Here is an 11,047-nt window from a genome sequence, read left to right as displayed (position 1 = left end):
CGACCCTCGAGGAGAAGAAGGCCCAATCTTAGGAGCTTGGGGAAGCATCAAAGAAGTTCTCTAACATGGCAACAAGACTCCAAGAGAAAAATGATCTCCTCTCTAGGTATATGGTGAAGGCCAAGGAGGAGGTTAAGGCAGCCAAGTCACCATGACTCGAGAGGAGGCCACTCGGGTCGCAGAGGAAGCCAACACTCTGTGCACAGAGAAGCTTGTCGCAGAGGACCGCATTAGGGCCACGACCTCCAAGATTGAAGCTCTTGAGGTTTATTGGCGATGCGGATGGTGCCGAGGCACTCTTTGAGAAGCGCCTTAGAGCCAAGACTGTTGTTGTTGCTACCAGATCCTCCGCCGCCAATTCCATTGTCGACCTTATAAAGGAAGTTCCCCTAAGGCAAGACTAGTTTAGCTTTTTTAGCCTTTTTTTTTTCTTTTTCTAGACCCGCGATCGATATTTTCAGAGTATGAACAACTATAATGCTCTAATTCCTGAGCACTTTTGTATATTTGTGTAATTAATAGCTTGTTATAGCTTTTATGCTTTGCTTGTGCCTTCTTTGCAATTTAATTTTTAGTACTTACACTACTACAAAAATTACATGATAAGCTGGTTAAAAACCAACTTCTAAATGTTCATAAGTTGGTTGGGAACTGAATTTCCATGCAGTGACTTATGATGTAAAATCACGGTAGGTCAGTTGGCGCTAAATTGACCTCTGGTGTAAGACATGGTAGGTCGGTTGCAAACTAACCTCTAGTGTAAGACATGGTAGGTTGGTTGCAAACTGACCTACCATGTCTTACACCCGAGGTCGGTTTGGCGCCAACTGACCTCTAGTGTAAATCATGGTAGGTCAGTTGCACACCAACCTCTAGTGTAAATCATGGTAGGTCGGTGTGGCACACCGACCTCTGGTGTAAAACATGATAAGTCGATTCACAACCGACTTATGGTGTAGACATCTATTATTAGTTTTAGTAGAACCTACTTATGGTGTTTTTTTTATTAAAAAGTGTATTATGCCAAAAAAAATCTTTTTTTTTGTACAAACAAACTAAACAAAACAAAACAGATATCACAGTAATATAAAATACTATAATTTGAACTAAGTATCCAAAATAACGAGTCTTAAGTTAATTACAAAATTACTCATATAATCATTGTAAACCATAGTTAGACAACAAAAGTGTATATCTTCAAGAAAGTCTAAGTTAACATTGTAAGTATATCTCATTAAAAGTCTAAGTTAACAAAAGTGAGTGGACCTATGTAGTACTCATCAAATCCATGACGCATTGTGCCCATTCTTCACGTACTTCATTGATCTCATCCTTTGTGTAAGAGTTCTTCCCGCCACACTAAAACAAAATTCATTGCATGAGTTGAATTAATATACTTCATCTTAAGGTAAAGCTAGAACTTTAATAATGAATATTTTCACTTACGTTACTAGTTAGCCATCGCATTGAAAACTCATTTTTCATGAAGTCTTTCATCATCCTCATAACATAGAATCCATATTGTACTGATTGTAATGGTTGACGAGGACACTTAACAGTTCTCCACGCGACTTCCTTAGTTTTCGCATTATTTGTGCGTAAATGTTGAAAGACACTAAGCAATAAAAACATAAACATTTAGATGTTGTTAATTTTTGAATGAATTTAAGAGTCTGTACTTATTGGTTATATTTTTACTGAGAAATGAGAGATTTGATTTCATCTGGTGGAAAATTGTGAAGAGAATCCAGGAAATAGCACAATTGGTGATCAAAATCAATTTTTATAAGCATCCAATGCTTTCTAACAAAAACACAAAAACAAATCATTATTAATATTATATATATTCACTAACAAAATACTAAAAGTAAAAAAGCTTACCCCTTATGATATGGCAACAACCACATCTGACCCAGATTTGAATCAATCATATGCTTTGATACCCATTCAGCTTGTTATTCTTCAGTGGATCCAACATTTGATAACCAAATTGGCTCAACAAAACGAAAAAAGTGACTGATCTCTCTTTTCACTAATTGGAAGTATAAAATCCTACATAAAAAAAAATATATCTTTGTCAACTCCCTCTTCATACTCTTTTCAAAGGACTGTCCTTTGTTATCCAACTCTTGTCCATTTCCTAGAAAAAAATCAACAGAGGTTTCCCTAAAATTAGACTAAAATCCTCCTGCATATAGAAAATTCCCATAACAAATTTTTAGCGTTGTCATATTCCTATTAATAAACTATCTTTTTAACTTAAATTTTGATAGAGCTTCCCTATACCAATCAAAGAAGAACTATGCAAGCACAACATAATTTATAAATATAAGAAAATAAAACATAATTCTAGATGAATATGGGCAACATTTCCCTTATAATACTGACCTAACCATCTGTCAACAAAGAATCAAACAATTCAAACAACACACAATAAATTTCTTCCTTATATCTCCACAGCACACAAATAAATTTCTCAGAACCTACTTCACTAAAACACACAAGTTCTCAACATTCCATTGTCACTACAACACACAAATTTAATCTCATAACCTACTTCACTATGGATGAATATTTAAGATAGTCAAACTCCTCTAATAAGATAACATACTTACCTCTTGCAATTAACAATAAAGTGGAATGGTTTGGTTGCGTTCATAGCATTGTGGACTAAAGTGGGGAGAAGAAGGAACCACAAGAAACTAGCCATAGTAAGAGGTACATATCTGTGAACTTCCTTCGTAGTTTACGGTACCGATTATTTTTCATCTATGTTCTTAGGTTGGCTATGAATTTGTGGGCTATTTTGTATGGATTTAATTAGTGTTTTGGGACTAGAAACATACATTAAGGGGTTGGGGATAGTTTAATATATGTGGTCTTAAGATTTGAGATGGTTTGGTGGTGGTTAAAGATTGAGAATGTGGCTGGCCGTGCATGGAGGTGCCACTTTGAGTGGTCACGGATGGAGGTCGATGGTGGTGAGGGTGGTGGTTGTGGTGGCCGAATGGTGGTCATGGTGGTTAGGAATGAAACTGTGACTGCCTAGGTGAGGAACCATGGAGTTGAGCAAGGCTTGGGAGAGAAATGGCTGAACGTGTATAAGTATGAAGACAATGGGGTGGTCACGTGTATAAGGATGAAGAAGTGCACAGTGCTTGTGGTTTTGTACGTTCGGGTCCAAGGGGATAAGAACAAGGTGAGTTATTTTCTTTGGATTTTTCATTGAAGTTACAGACCCTCAACACGTTCATAGAACCACTTAATCCATTGTAGAAGAAAGCAAAGGAAAGGAGAGTATTCTTTAAGGTTTCGGTACAAGAACAGTCCGAAGAAAAAACATAAGTACGAATCTATTTTGCGGTGATTGTTCTCTTAGATTTTGAGTGCAAAACTCATGAGAAATGGTTTGGTTGTGTTCATAGTGTTGTGGACTAAATTGAGGAGAAGAAGAAACCACCAGGAACCAGCTACAGTAAGAGATACAAACCCATACATTACCTTCGTAGTTTTACGGTGCCGATTTGTTTTTTGGTTTCTTAGACTTAGTTAAAAATTCTGGGCTGTTTTGTATAGTTTAAATCACTATGTTGAGACTAGAAACATACATTAATGGGTTGGGGATAGTTTAATATGTGTGATCTTGAGGGTTGAGAAGTTTTGGTGGTAGTTAAGGTTGGTAGTGATGGCTGGCCGTGAGTATGAGGGTTACCAATTGGGTGGTCATGTGTGGAGGCCGATGGTGATGGTTGTGGTGGCTGAAGTGATGATCATGGTGGTGTAGGGGGTGAAACCGTGGCTACTATGGTAAGGGACCTTGGGTTCAAGCAAGTTTGGGTAGACAAAGTGGCTGGCCAAGATTGTTTCATTTGACTGAAAAATACTACCCAGTTTTCTTCATAAAATATATATACGATATATACACAATCTTGACCCCAACTTATATACGATATATATATATATGAATAAATATGGGGTGATTGAAGAAGAGGCTGACCTGACTGAAGACTACTGGTGAACGACGAAGGAGGCTGCCGAACGGAGTTGAGGTGAGAGTCGCTGTTGTGACTGAAGTTGAGGAAGGAGAGCTACTAGGTCGCTGGCGGAATGAAGGAGAAGAGAAAAACGTGGGGTGTACAGTGAAGAAGAAGAATAATAGGCGGGATACTTCAAATTTATTTGGGCTTTTATTTTCTATGCCCTAATTTTAACATGGTAAGTCGGTCCATTAGCAACCGACCTATGAAGCAACATGATAAGTCTGTTATAGAACCGACCTATGATGTTAAAATTAAACAATATTTAATTTTAATATATTGATATTTTATTTTAAAATTATAGATCTCCAACTTATTTAATTTATTTTTTTCTAATATTTATAAATATGTAATTTATCTAATTTAATTTTAAAATTTTAAAATATATAATTTAATTTATCCTATGATGCTTACATGATAAGTCTGTTCTAGAACCGACCTATAATGCAACATGAAAAGTCTGTTATAAAACTGACCTATGATGTTAAAATTTAAAATTATAAATCTCCAATTTATTTAATTTATTTCTTTTCTAATATTTATAAATATGTCATTTATTAATTAAAATATTTTCTTATTTATAAAAACTAAATTAATTTTTTTTTATTCCAAATAATTAATTAATTAATATTTCAAAAATGATAATATATGTTAATATTAATAAGTATATATATATTTTTAATACTTATTTCACACCCAAATAAATTATATATATGTATTGTTTAAATAAATTAATATATTTTAAAATTCCAATAATCTAAAAAAAATTAGAGCATCTTTAATAATATATTTTTATAATTAAATGGTAAGTATGTTCCTACACAACTGATCTACCATGCCATATGAGAAGTCATTTCCCTCACAACCGACCTACCATGTTATTTAAAAAATTATTAAAAAGATACTCTAAATTGTTTTATAAGTTTTTTATTTTAAATTAAAAATACTATTAAATAAAAATATTTTCTTATTTATAAAAATTAAATTAAAATTTTTAATTATTAATAATTTATTTGTTTATTTATTTATTTATATTTCAAAAATTATAATATATATAATATTAATAAGTATATTTTTTTTAATACTAATTTCATACCCAAATAAATTATATATATGTATTGTTTAAATAAATTAATATATGTTAAAATTTTAATAATATAAAAACAAATCTTTAATAATATATTTTTATAATGACATGGTAGGCCTGTTCCCACACAACCGACCTACCATGTCACATGAGAAGTCATTTTCCACACAACCGACCTACCATGTCACATGAGAAGTCATTTCCCACACAACTGACCTATCATGTCATTTAAAAAATTATTAAAGAGATACTCTAAATTATTTATAAAGTTTTTTATTTTAAAATATTAATACTATTAAATTAAAATATTGTCTTGTTTATATAATATAATTATATTTTCATGTTACAAATAATTGATTAATTTAATTCATTTATTTATATTTCAAAACATTATACTGTAGATTAATTAATATAAATTTTTGTATTTATTCCATACACTAATAACTTATATATATTTATAGTTTAAATAAATTCATGTATTTTAAAATTCAAATAATGTAATATAAATAATAATGTGACATGCTAAGTCGGTTCACTTAGTACCGACCTACCATTTCAGCAAGGTAGGAGATGGTAGGTTGGTCCACACAGAACTGACCTAGCATGACAGCATGAAAGGTCTGTTTTGCAGGACCCGACCTACTATGACATCTACAATCATGCGAGGTCGATTCAATGTGGACCGACATATTATGTCGACATGGTAGGTCGGTTCCAGCACAACTGACCTCCCATGCTTACCTTTGACATACATGATAGGTCGGTTCTGTGTAAACTGACTTATGAACATGTGTTAAGTCGGTTTAAGCATAACTGACCTCTCATGGCCGATGGCTGGTGTTCAAATTGTAGTAGTGTTAGCTTTTATATCTTCATATACTGTTTAGTAATACCAAAAATTGGACTTAAAAAATACAAGGTTATATCAATTTCTTTACATAACTGGTTGTTACGAAAAAACTGACTTAATTTAATCCTCGATTTTATCCACTGTGTTTGTGGGCCTAAGTTTGACAACTCGAATCTTTATGAGACCCATTTTCCAGCTAAATTCTCAAGCTTGCTTTTGGACATGGCTCTAGATTTTATGGCACTAGGTTTACTCTAATATACCCCATATGGGTTCCTCTTGATGATTTCTCTAGGCTTCATCAACTCTCACAAGGTTTTTGACACTAGGTTTACTCTAAGGTACCCCGTATAGGTTCCTCTTGTTGAGTTCCCTAGGTCATACTTCACGAGCAATTATTCTCGTAGGATGACTAAACCCTTGCTTATGCCCCCAAGTGATTGGAGATTGAGGTCTTCGTTCACTTGTCCGAGTCTGCAAGTGAGTACACCCTCGAGTGATAAAAATAAAAAAGTAAAAAATACAAGCATTTTTCCTGAATTTCATCTGACGTGTTTTGTGCACACAATTTACATCAGTTGCTCGTAGGCTACATACATGAGCAATAAAATACAAAAATAGAGATGCTTGCATAACTGGTAATATCGGCGGAGGTGCTCGGCATTCTAGGCGTGAGAAATTAACTCCCCATTTAGTCGAGCCAATTTGTATGTCCCAGGAAAGATAGTGCTCTCGACTTGGTAAGGGACTTCCCAGTTTGGGCCCAACACTCCATCACTTCATTCTCGTGTTGCTAAGAAAACTCATCGCAACAATAAGTCCCCAACGTCAAACTTTTAATCTTTCACTTTCGAATTGAAGTACTTGGCCAGGTTATTAAGAGAGAAGCTTAAGAAAGAAGAAGAACACTAGATTTTACATGGCTCAGGATATTAATTAACCCTAGTCCATAAGTCACTTGTATTAAAAATGAAGAACTTGCAAAGCTCAAGCTCTCTTAATATTCAGGCAGCGTATGGGCTCACTCTGAATGTTGGGATCCCCTTACATGGTGTGCCCTAGCCATATTTATCGACGACTAGAAAGATTAAGCTCATTAATTGGAGTTGGTTACAATTATTCCTCTCTTAATGAGGTTTTTTATTACATAAATGACAACATTCAATATTTAATAAGCTTGTGGGCCCCAACGTATTTCAAGTGGGCCCAATCCGAGGAAGCTCAGCCCATTACTCTATTGAAAGAACGTCCCTGACAGTGTCAGGGAGGTAGCTGAACGTCTCCCCATGTCAAGTGGCGTCGTGGGACATCCTTTTTGCCGCTTTTATGAAATCGACAGCACGATCTCCGTGGCCACTAGGTGACAGACTACTTTCTGTGGTTAAGAGCGCCTCTCTGGCAGTCCTGGCAGCTATTGTCTTCTTCCGAAGGAGGTTCTTGAACACTAAAGTGATTTGGACACAGGATGGTTGTCCTTTGGAGAATTACTTCCTGACTAAGTTCATGGGAAGTGATGATCTAAGACGATATACTCCTCCCGTGGTGGTGGTGATGACAAGAACTTGACCTAAGCTCTTGAAGAGCCTTAATCAGTCTCTTAATTTATGCCACGTGTCGACTGGTGAAAACACGGACAACAACTATTATGCATAACATTATTACTATGTAATTGTAATGCATCTCAACAAATAAATACATGCATACTTTTTTAATATGTTAAAATAAGATATATAAATTTTTTTAATTTATTTGTGAACTTAGATATATCATTTAGGAAATCAATTATATTAGACACGAGAATGCAAGCATTACTATTAAAATTGTTGTTGTAGAAAATAAACGAGGAACGAAATTATCGAATTAAGTTATTGGGTTGAGTCGCGGACTAGGTTGCTCTCTTTAAGACGTTTGCATCACTGCTCAGAATTGTGCAAGTAGCCTATCAACCCCATCATCCCCAGGATAAAACAACCCAGATACACTCTATCTCGAACCTCCACTGCATTGTAGAAGACAAGAAACACTACACACCCTAATAACGCTACTGCTTGGAAACCATATGAACACTATGTTTAATATTTTCTGAAAAATGAGACGTGTTTCTTTTGTCAGTACTGTCACATTATATAGAGAGAATGGACAAAAAATAAAATGGGAAGGAAAACGTTAATCAATTCGTGGGTGGAGAGTTGGAGTTATGTTGAATAAAAACGGAAAAGAAAAAGTCTACGAAAAATATCGTTTACTTTTCTTTAAACACATTTTATTTGACTTAATATAATTAAATAAACAAATAAAAAATATTTAAGTTATTAAATAGATTTTCTCCAAACAAATAAAGTGTCACACCACACCAACCAGCCAGCTCAGCTCGGCTCGGTTGGACAGATAGCGACGCACCCTCATGTGTGTGGTGGTCAAGTGAGCCACTGTGTTTTTCGTCCCTCTCCCACAAAAGTGGGTACCCCTTGTGGCACATTTCCAAGGGTGGAGTCTCCACTCTTTGTACACCTCTAAATAAGTTCCCTCATTCCACGTGAGACTCTTTCACTAAGGAGACAAAAAGGACACTTTTCTATTTGTAACAATTCACTTTTTAAACAAATTCGAATAGTCCCCCACTTGAATTTTTAAAAATATTTTCATAGAGCATTATCATAAAACAAATATAAGATTATGCATAAACAAATGTATTTTTTGAATTCAACATTTTACATAGTGAATACAATTTATAATATACTAGAGTGACTCCTAGTCTTAAACTCTATCTTAACATCGTACCGCACACAACCTTTCAAGGGTGTAGTCAACAAGTCATGCTTTAATGTCCATGCACATCTATCAAAGTATAGTAAATTCTCTAGAAATTTGCCCAAAATTTCATAGGTAGCGGCCTCACTTCCACATTCACATAGGTAAGTCTATCTAGAGTACTCCTGTAGCGGGGTACTCCACTCCACTTGGAGTATAGATCTCATTAAGAGTTTCTATTAACTCAACCTTTGATTGCTTCAGGAATTCATGCTTCAATAATTTAACTTTAAATAATAGCATGATCTAATTTATATCACATCATAACTTGTTATTATCCACTGAACCTATTTCTTAGGATCTCTAGTCTATAGGTTGGGTTTCCGTCATGTGTGACTCATCACTCTAAGAGCAATAGTCCCATCCCTTTTGATGTTTTAAGGACTTTCTCTATAGCTAATTCTTTCGTCAAAGGATCAACCAAGTTTTCATGAGTGCGTACATGATCCACTCTTATAGCTCTTGTAGAGAGGAATTCTCTAACAATTATGTGCTTTCGACGTATATGTCATACAGTTTTGAATTTTTGTAATAGCCACGGTATAAAGAACCTATATGCTTTACTATTAACAACATATCCAATAAACAAACATTCATATGCTCTGCTAACTAGCTTAATCCTTTTGGGACCAGGAATTCTAACATACGTCAAACAACCCCAAGTTTTGAAAAAAGATAAATTGGGTTGTTTATTTTTCAATATCTCATAAGGAGAAATTTTGCTTTTAGATTTAGGAACTTTATTCATCACATAACAAATAACAATCAACAAAATTTCTCCCATTGGGTTTCAGAAGTTCATGGGACTGCGTCTCCACTGACTTGTCATCAGTCATATGAAACTTGAGATAGCGGCTCACATCCTATTTCTTGGTTCCAACCTCCTCAATGTCATATTTCTTTTGCAGTGCGTCCCAAATTTCCTTAACAGTTTTGTCAAAATTATAATAATGATAAAGATCATCAAATAAATCATTCAGAATGAAATTTTTTCACAAAAAATCATTTTCGACCCAATTGTCTAATTCCTTAGTTTCTTTTTCTTTTTCATCTTTCCCAGCGGAATGAGACATTATAGGTTTCACAACAGTAAGAACAGAAGAAACTTTTTTCATGGCAAGATAAAACAACATTTTCTGTTTCCTTTTTTTGAAATGGTTACCCTAAAACCGAAATGGTTTATCAATATCAACAACACTATTAAATTCCTCAGTAGTAATGGCGGAAATGAAATCGTCTTAAAATGTTTCCTGCAGAAAATGAAAGAGGAACAAAATTAGTGAGCAAATTATTGGGTTGAGTCGAGGACTAGTTCGCTCTCTTTAAGACGTTCGCGGATGGCACTGCCCAGAATTGTGTAAGCAGACTATCAGCCTCATCGTCCCTAGGATAAAACAACCCATATACACTCTGTCTCGGACCTCCACTACACTGTAGAAGACCAAAAATACTACACACCCTAATAATGCTACTTCTCGAAAACCATATGAAGAAACTGTGTTTAGATTTTTCCAAAAAAGGAGATGTGTTTCATCCGTTGGTTCTGTCGCACTATAGACAGAAAATAAAACAGTAAGAAAAACGTTAATCGAGTCATGGGTGGAGAGTTGGAGTCGTGTCGAATAAAAATGGAGGAGAAAAAGTCTGAGAAAAAATCTCCTTTACTTTTCTTTAAACATGTTTTATTTGACTTAATATAATTATTTAAACAAATAAAAAATATTTAAATTATTAAATAAATTTTCTCCATAAAATAAAGTGTCACACCACACCAACCAACTCGGCTCGGTTGGACGATAAGACACCAACCAACACGACTCAGTTGGATGATAGCGGCGCGCACTTGTGTTTGGTGGTCAAGTGAGTCATGATGTGTCTACTCCCTCTCCCACAAAAGTGGGTACACCTTGGGACACATCCCCAAAGGTGGAGTCTCCACTCTTTATGCACCTCTAAATAGTTGCTCTCATTCCATGTAGGAATCTTTCACTAAGGAGACAAAATAGACACTTTTCTATTTTTAATCATTCACTTTTTAAACAATTTCCAACAAAAGTGACCTGTGACGCATGTCTATGATAGATTATCTAAGGAAATTAATCTCCTTGACAAGTAGCATTTCATTATATTTTATTCTAGTTTCCTAAATCGATCACTTATTTAATTGGTTAATTTAATATTTATTACATTAAAATATTATTAGATAGAAAATGTTAAAATAAAAAACGTATAAAACTCAAGAAAATCAAAGAAAGATGAAAA

This window comes from Humulus lupulus, chromosome 1 (genome assembly GCF_963169125.1).
Source record: "Humulus lupulus chromosome 1, drHumLupu1.1, whole genome shotgun sequence".
Classification (NCBI taxonomy): domain Eukaryota; kingdom Viridiplantae; phylum Streptophyta; class Magnoliopsida; order Rosales; family Cannabaceae; genus Humulus; species Humulus lupulus.
The sequence above is the reverse complement of the archived record's forward strand: the minus strand, read 5'-3'. Positions refer to the sequence as shown.